This window comes from Mustelus asterias, chromosome 20 (genome assembly GCF_964213995.1).
Source record: "Mustelus asterias chromosome 20, sMusAst1.hap1.1, whole genome shotgun sequence".
In the NCBI taxonomy this organism is placed as follows: Eukaryota; Metazoa; Chordata; class Chondrichthyes; order Carcharhiniformes; family Triakidae; genus Mustelus; species Mustelus asterias.
Window position 1 is genome coordinate 52,526,942 of NC_135820.1, and position 8,141 is coordinate 52,535,082.

Here is an 8,141-nt window from a genome sequence, read left to right on the forward strand (position 1 = left end):
AATATTGTTGGGTTTAAATAAAATCTGCTGCAACTCTAGATTTCAGCCCCCCTGGTAAGCTGCTTCTCAGGGACGTTGATGACAATTTTGGTTTCCACTCATAAACCTGCTGTTTTGCCTTTCACCTGATTCAACAGCAGCCTGTATCTGCAATGTAAAAACCGAAATAACATTGACTACACATTAAACCTGACAGAGAGCCACCGGAGAGCTAATGCATTTTAAAATTACTAGTTTTATTTCTCTCCCGATTTGTTATTGTTAAGGATGAAGCTGTGTTTTGAATATATATATATTTTAAAACTTATACAATAAGCAGCCGCATTGACATGCTGTTTGGAAGCCAGCCTCGGAGGTATTGCGAGCCACTGTTGTGTACATATTTAAATAATATTGAAGTCTGCCCACGTACGTCAAAAAATATAAACCATCGCTGTCTCTTTAAAGACACCGCGATGTTTTCATCTCCTCGAGGAATTGAAGACATTTCTGTACAATGTCCACCACGTGGCTGGCAGAGTCCTCAAAAAACCCCGAAGTCAACTTGCTCCTAATTGCCAAAGATATCCTATGAGTTTCCATCTCAAGATGACAGATCCATGCTGCCCCCACATCCCTTAACCAAAGTTAGTGCCATTTTATTGTTTATTTCCCCCAGTTAGTTTAACAGTTTGTATATTCCAGTCCCCCTCCCTGCCCGGGAGCCGGGTTTAAATTGGGTGCAAATTTAAGAAGACGCGGCCTTCTCCCCTGCAATTGTGTGAATGTGCATTTTCCCCCCCAAACAGAACGCCACTTCCATTCCATTGTAGGTGAGGATTCAGAGCAGCTATTATATGGGGGAGAATGGGGCTGAATGGTCTCTTTCTTTTGGCCAAATTGCCTTCTTGTTATCAATCTTACTCTGCGAATCTCCATCAGAAACGTGGTGGAAATGGGATGTCATTTGGGGAAGGAACTGAGAGCTTCTCCCCCCCGCCCCTCCCTCACACACAGGTACATTCAACACTGGCCAGGGAGGTGAAACAACCCTTTAAAACAGAGGGATAAATCTCTCCAAGTGGCCTCTTTTGAAAACTTCGCCGCCAGGAATTCACAGATCTGATGTGTGAATGTGGTCAGGCCAGCTGGGTGAGAAATGGACAGGGTTCTCAAGAACTGCCAGAGTGTGGGCCAAAATAATAACAAATGGGATGTTTCCCAAACACGTTCGGAGTGAGGAGACTAACACGTTATTTTTATATACAAAAAAGGTACTTCAACACCCTGGCCAGTCTGAGCAGCAACAAAAACAAAAGGCTGCCACTGTGCGAGATGAATTTGATTCATTGGTTATGTCAGAACAGATTTCGAACGCTGCAGTCACCCTGGCAGCATTGGGTGATGGGGGCGAGGGTGGCACTCACTGACCACTTTTGTGTAATTTTAAAATGGACAAATGATGTCCAAGTATGGCATTGCAGGCGAGTGATTTGAAACCCAGACTAATGCCCCCCCCCCCCCCCCATCAAAGCTCGAACCCGAACGCCAACTTCCAATCGGATCTTCACTCCTGCCCAATCTTCCCTGGCAAAATCTCCTTGTCTTCTTAAGTTTACGTTCTGCATTCGGCTTATTAATTAGCATTAATATGTGAATTCCTGGCGGCGAAGTTTTCATAAGAGGCCACTTGGAGAGATGTATCCCTCTGTTTAAACTCTCTGGCCGTGTTGAATGTACCTGTGTGTGTGTGTGTGGAGAAGCTCTCTTGTTGCTCAGTCCCCCCCAGATAACAACCCATTTCCGCCATCGTTTCTGATGGAGATTCGCAGAGCAAGGTTGATAACGAAAGGGCAATTTGGCAAAAAAAATAGACCATTCAACCCCCCTTCCCCCCAATATAATAGCTGCTCTAAATCCTCACTAACAACGGAATGGAAGTGGCGTTCTGTTTAATTGATGTCCAATTGCCATTGCATTGTTTATCTTTACAATTGGGTCGCCACCGAGTCTGAACCGGGTGGCTGGAGGTGCCATGGGTTTCTTGAAATAAATAAACGTGAGCTAATTTTTTTTTAAAATAACGTTTTAACTGCAGTGGATAAAGCCGGCATCTTAAACATGCACATCTGTTACTTACCCTGCCGATTACAGTAATAATATCTTTTTTTAAACCCATCAAACGCGGAGATTATGTCCATAGCCTAAAATTAGCCGGAGATGATGTAAGAATCATTTCTTTTTTTTACGAACCTTGTGTAAAAGCTCTTGCTGTTTTGGAAATAGAATCCTACTGGATTAACACGAGCTGTTTTAGAGATGGAAACGGCTTCGTAACAGCACCGAGGAATAAACATAGATCTGCCCAGCTCCTGCCCGGCTCTCAGCTGCACGTTTTACCATCCACTTCGGTTTTCTTTTCGACCTCTCCCCCCTCCTCCAGGGTCCAAATAATGCCGTGATCCGTGGACGGCTTTCCTAATTTATTTCCGCTGTCTGTCAATGGAAATCAACAAGTCTAGTCTGTTTCTGCAAAGGTTCCTTCATCCCTGGATTCTTCCTGAATTAAGAAGGTCCTTAATCTGGGAGATAATGAGAGGAAATAGCGGCACCTACAGGTTTACAATCAACTCCTCAAAACCGGCTTCAGTTTTACCGAAAAGGTTCTTACTGATTTCAGATTTACTATTAAGGTTTCGCATCCTGTGTATCAGATTTGGTTTTAATTTCATCCCCCACTGCACTTGCTATCATTGCATTTCCCCGGGAAGTTTAGAGAGTTATAGGAACTATAGCCCAAGGTGGAGGTCTGATAAGTCCCTCTGACCTTTATAAGGACTATCATCCGCTTGATCGTATTTCCCGATTCTTTTCTCCTCCGACCCCACCCTACCCCCCCCGCCCAAATAAAACGGGACAATGCAGTTCCAGGGTCAGCTTCTGATCTAACTCCAGTGTGATACACACAGCATGGCCATCCCCTTCTGGCGGCTGCTTTAAGTTTAGTGTCACAAATAGGCTGACACTAACGCGGCAATGAAGTTATTGTGAAAACCCTTTAGTCGCCACACTTCAGAAGCGCCTGTTTGGCTACACTGAGGGAGAATTTAACATGGCCAATGCACTTAACCAGCACATCTTTCAGACTATGGAAGGAAACCTGAGCACCCAGGGGAAACCCACACAGACACGGGGAGAACGTGCACACTCCGCACAGTCAGCCAAAGCTGGAATTGAATCAGAGTCCTTGGAGCTATGAGGCAGCAGTGCTAACCACTGTGCCACTGTACTTCGAGCTTGCTGCCACCGTACTTTGAGTTTGCTGCCACCAGGATGGTGTCGAACCAAAGTGCTTATAGTCCATCGCATATCTGGAGCATTTAGTAAACTGAAGCAGTTAAAAAAGAAATAAATGTTCTCAGTCTGTCTTCTCATGGGTGTCTGAGCTCCACGTGTATTAAGTATGTGTAGATCTCTCTCATGTAATGGGGAGAGTGATAATTCACAATTAGCAATATGAATAGGATTTTGGTGAGAACCAGTCATTGTCGCCATTGGTCACAGGTTGGTGCCATAGAATAACCACAGCTCAAGATGAAATAAGACAACTTTCTCCATAATTAAAAGGATAAAGCCCAAATTATATCCTTTTCTGACTATGATCTAGTTGCAATATTCTTGCTTGTTCCCATTGACCTCACTGCAGTATTTGTTACAGGGTCATATCACCCTCCTTCAATCTCTCTGCACAGCTGCCTAGCTCAGTGGGACATCTCTTGCTTGGTTACACTTATTCATCGAATCATAGTCAGAGCATCCCGAGCAATGTCTGAAATAGTGTTGGAACTGCTGCTCGGGAGAGTCCCAAACATACATCCTTAGCCCTCTCTTTCTCATCGATGTGTGGCCTCTAGGCAAAATCGTCCTTAGACACACGGTCAATTTCCACACGTATAGAGTGTAACTCTCCACCATCTCTCTCACCTTTTCCCTCGTCTCTGTGTGGTCAGATTGCTGGCTCAACATCCAGTTCTAGATGGGCCACAATTTATTCCAGTTAGACATTTGGAAGACTGAAGCCATTGTTTTTGACCCCCAATGCAAACTCCATATCCTCAGCATTGATTCCATCCCAGTGCTGGCCATTGATTTTGGCTGAAGTGGACTGCTTGCAATCTGCATCCTATTTGACCTGAAATATTTTCCATCAGGCTAAGCAGCTACTGCACAATATTGCCTGTCTCCGCCCCACATCAGCCCATTTCCTGTTGAAACCGTCAACTGTCCCTTTGTCACTGCCAGACTTGAATATGCAAATCCACCCGGATAGCCTTCCATTCTTCACCTTGTAAACCGCAACTGCTCTAAAAGTTTGCTGTCTATAGCCTATGCTGCATCAAGTCCTGCTCACTCATCACCCTTCCTTACTGTCCGACACTCCCAGTGACTCAAAACTAAAATTCTCATCCTTGTATTTACATCCTTCATGGTTGTGCCCTTCCTTATCTCTGTAATATTCTTGAGCCCTAAACCACCTCCAGAGTTCCCCATTCCTCTGACTGGTACATCTTCTCCACCCTTTGCCAAGTATGTGCCATCATGTATCTAGCTCCTACCCCTTGGATTCTCTTTGTAAATCCATTCCCCTCTTCACCTTCTTTAAAGCTCTTCTTAAAACCTACCATCTTAGCCACCTCTCCTCATCTCTTCTTCCTGGCCTTGATGTTGATTTGATTATGTCTCTGTGAAAGCACCCTGGGATATCATTATACATTAAAGGAGATATATAAATGCAAGCTGTTAGTGTTGATTCCTGTGCAGAAATTATTACAAGGAATGTTATCTTATTAATGTTTGACATGCTCATACCAAACCTCTCCATAGTTTGAATAGAAGATCAGATTAGAGTTATTATGCATGCTACTGTTCTTTAACTATAAATATTAGATCATATAAAGCAAAATCAAATTAATCAAAGTAAGAAAAATGAGCCATTTATTACAGACAAAACAATACAGAAATAAAATTACTTTATCGTATGGATCTATCTGTCTACGATCTCTTTATCTGCTTGGTTAGTGTAAAGTGTTTCTTTAAACTAATGTGTTCAATTCCTTTATCCCTTTTATGTGCCTCGTGGCACATGGGGCAGAGAAAGCAAGTCTGTTTCCATGGCTAGATTTTCCTCTAACAGGTTGCCAGCCTGTCATCAGCATGAAATGTGCCACTCCACATCAAGCATGGCTGATCAGGAGACCCTCCCACTCATACCACCTGCCTTATTGGAAGGATTTACAAGTTGCTCATCAATTTGTTTAGCCACATTTTGAACCATGTTCTGAACCTTCTGTGCCATCAACTCCTGGAGTGGAACTCAAACTCAGAGCTTCTGATCCCAGAAGCAGGGACACCATCAACTGCTCCATCAGGCTTCTGATGTGTTCAACTAGTGTGCATTATGTCCCAAAAGGCTGGTATGAGCTAAATAACAAGCTAGACCAGGAAGGGAATTAACAGTGATGATACCCAAGTGTTTGAACATAGAGACTATTTATGCTGATTGACTAGTGTTCATTTTCAGTTGCTGCCAAAAGCTCTGCTCCTTTACCACTGAGTGTATCCTGTTCTCGATTGTTCAGATGTGGAGATGCCGGCGTTGGACTGGGGTAAACACAGTAAGAAGTTTAACAACACCAGGTTAAAGTCCAACAGGTTTATTTGGTAGCAAAAGCCACACAAGCTTGTGTGGCTTTTGCTACCAAATAAACCTGTTGGACTTTAACCTGGTGTTGTTAAACTTCTTACTCGATTGTTCAACCAGACAGTGCACCACCTTAGTGTCCGATTGAGCCTGAGCATCAAATATCGTGTTGTTGAAGAGTCATACGGACTTGAAACATTAACTCTGTTTCTCTCTCCACAGATGCTGCTAAACCTGCTGAGATTTTCCAGAATATTCTGGTTTAATTTCAGATTTCCAGCATCTGCAGTATTTTGCTTTCGCCATATCACATCCATCACAAAGACAGCTAACTTTCATCTTCTCAATATGATCCCTCTCTACTTTTCCAGCATCCTATTCCTTAAACCCACAACCATGTTTCTTCATCTAATTTCTCCAACATTTTCCTTAGTTCTTGTAACCTCCAGACTTCAACTTGTCAAAAATCCACTCCCAGCATTATGACCTAGATTAAGTCCTGCTCATTTATCATAACTGTTCTCACTGATCTACAGTGGGTCTATGTTGCTTAAATCCTTATACTCACCTACAAACTCAACATGACCACACCCTACCCTACTTCTTCAACCTTCTCCAATCTCAGTTGACTCTGGCCTTCTGCACATCTCTCCTCCTCCTTTGCCTTATACACCCTTCACCCAAATCTGTTGTCCCTTCAAAAAAAATTTACTCCATTCTTAAAGTTACAAAGCTGATGCGCAGAGTGGACTGGGTAAATCCTTGACCCATTTCCTTGCTTACTCCAAAAACCAATTCAAATTGAATCCAATTTATGGTCCCCACAAGGGGGACATACAAGATCCAAGGTGACAAGGAAAGGCATTGCACCTGATCTTGGCCTTGATCTGACCCTTGATCTTAATCAAAAGGCCGAGAAGTGCACTCCTGCCAGGTGATCATGGTTTCATCCATGCCATAATCCTTTTAAAGTTTTTTTTTACTCCATTCTTAAAGTTACAAAGCCAGAGTGGACCAGGTCAACCCGAATTCATCTCCTTACTTGCTCCCAAAAAACAAATTCAAATTGAATCCAATTCATGGACCCCACAAGAGAGACAGACAAGATTCAATTGACAAGTTAAGGCATTGCACCCCATCTCGAGCTTGATCCGATGCTTGATCTTAGCCAAAAGACTGACTGTGGACTCTTACACTAAAATTCCACATTAATTCCTGTCTTTCTCTCTCGAGCGCTTTAAAATATCTTTTGACCTTAAAACAGCAATGCATATTGTAGTTGTAGAGTTTAAACCAAGAACATGACTCTAACATTAACTGTAAGACAAATAAACTTTTTACAGTGATACAAGCACAAAAAGATACAATTTTCCATCTTGTGATTCCTTTGTCTTTCAATGGCAGGACGCAGTATACAAACTGTGTGCAATGTATGCAAATTGTGTGCACTGGGTTAAAAGGTAAACAAGTAGGAGTTGATAATGTATTATTTATCAATATTTTCAAAACCAGATTGACAGCAGCTGCTAAGACTCAGCAGATTTGATCCCTTCTGAGTTTCTAAATATACAGCATTGCACTTCCCTGCATTTTTATACGTACTTAGTGAAATTTTAAAGTTATTCTGCCATACACAGAATGGATTGATGACTCAGCAGATTTCTTCAGTGAGTTATGGAGTTTCACAGCCCAGGCAGGACAAAGCAACATTGGAACATGAGTAGGCCCTCGAGGCTGTTCTGCCATTCAGTAAGATCTTGGTTGATTTGTGTCTTAACTCCATACACCTGCCTTGGCTCCATATCCTTTTATACCCGCGCCTAACAAAAATCTATTAATCACTGGTGTAACATTTTTAATTGAAATGGCATCTGTTGTTTTATGTGGAAGGGAGTTGAATATTTCTACCACTTTTTGTGTGAAGGAGCGTTTCCGAACTACTCTTCCGAATAGCCTGGTTCGGATTATAATGCTATTTCTCCATGTCCTAAATACTCTTGAATACTCTTGCCAGAGGCAATGGGTTCTTTTTGTGATACCCTCTGAATTCCTTTCAATGTGTCAAAAACCTTATTTACATTATTCATTAACCTTCTATATTACAGCTGATACAAGCCTAGTTTATGTAATCTCTCCTCATAACCCTTGTAGATCTGGTAACATTCTGGTGAAGCTGCACTGCATTCCTTCCAAAGTCAAAGCATTCTTTACAAGAGAACTGTGCTCAGTACTCCAGTTATGCTCCAAGCAGGGCTTATTATAGTTGTAGCAAAACTTTCTCTCCATTATATTCTGGCACTCTAGTTTTAAAGGCTGATTTTCCATTAGCCTTGCTGTTTCTGTACATGACTACTACATTTTAGTGACCTTTGCACTTGAAGCCCTAAATCTCTTCAGAACTCCAATGTTCATAACTTTACAGCACTTTAAGAAAAACACATTTATCCATCTGCCACAGTTT